At 40.6% G+C, this 1,204-nt stretch overlaps 1 non-coding gene across 1 annotated transcript; it reads left to right on the top strand.

The window, feature by feature from the left end:
• Nucleotides 1-456: 456 nt before the first annotated feature.
• On the top strand, nucleotides 457-563 carry LOC144680128 (U6 spliceosomal RNA). The gene has a single exon (XR_013576496.1). It is a non-coding gene; the product is annotated as a U6 spliceosomal RNA (small nuclear RNA).
• Nucleotides 564-1,204: the final 641 nt, after the last annotated feature.

The raw sequence follows: 1,204 nt of genomic DNA, 5'->3' as shown, positions 1-1,204 counted from the left end.
ATATTTGATTAGGAGTTGTTAGTTGTATTGACCCAGGTGCACATACTTGAGCTGGATGTTGCAAAATCTACATGCAAAAAGGGTATAAAAATAGGGAAGCATCACTGGGGTTCTTGTACTTGCTCAGGGATAGCATTCATTTCAGGACACTTGCTGGACTAATTTGTCAGGAAAGAAAGTTAGGGGTTGGTAATAGAACACTTGCTAGAAAATTTCACTTGTGTAACATTGCCAACTGATGGGTGATTGTCATGGATTAGGAGTTCGGTAAGAATCCAGAGTGACTAAAATAATTGTTGCAGGTTGAGGATTGCCATTAGAATCCAGTATAGGGCTAAAGGTAAATGCCTTAAGAGAAAGTGAATAGTCTTTGTTAGCAAGCTGCTTTCAACTTGAGTGAAAGTGAGAGAGAGAGAGAGAGAAGTACTCAACAAGCAGCTGTGAAATGTGCAGCTTGTGCTCGCTTCGGCAGCACATATACTAAAATTGGAATGATACAGAGAAGATTAGCATGGCCCCTGTGCAAGGATGACACGCAAATTCGTGAAGTGTTCCATATTTCAGATTTTCAAAACATTTCAACAGTTAAGGTAAACTGAAAGCTACAGCAGTTAAGGTAGACTAGGAAACTAGAGTTGAAGTCTTACAACTGCAAAGGAGTTTGTATGTGAATTAAAATTAAGTTGACTAAGTTGAAATCTTGAAGGACGTCGAGGTTCAATGAACCAAGAAGCAGAGAAGACCCCAGAGTCCCCGGATCCATGGAAAGAGAGACCAACACATGTTGAACTTGTGTATATGCCATGCCTTGCCTTGACTTGAATGTTAAGTGCCAATCTTTGTTGTTCAATAAACCTTATTAGTTTGCATTCAAAATTAGTAATTGTCCTTTTTGCCATTAAGAGTATACCTTAACAAGAATTTTCTTACTCTGGGATTTAGTATAGAGTCCATAACCCTACACATGAAAGACAATCCTGTTTGTTTGGCACCATCCACCACCTTAAACATTCACACCCTCCACCTCCACTGCATAGTGGCAGCAGTGTGTGCCATAAGATGCACTGTAGCAACTCACCAAGCCTCCTTCAACAGCATCATACAAACTCATGATCTCTACCATCTAGAAGAGCAAGGGCAGTTGGTGCATGGGAACACCACCACTTGTAGGTTCCCCTCAAAGCCAAACACTATCCTAACTTAG

This window comes from Cetorhinus maximus, chromosome 4, assembly GCF_964194155.1.
Source record: "Cetorhinus maximus chromosome 4, sCetMax3.hap1.1, whole genome shotgun sequence".
NCBI classification, from domain to species: Eukaryota; Metazoa; Chordata; class Chondrichthyes; order Lamniformes; family Cetorhinidae; genus Cetorhinus; species Cetorhinus maximus.
Note: the sequence above shows the minus strand (reverse complement) of the source record. Positions and strands in the feature narration are given on the sequence as shown.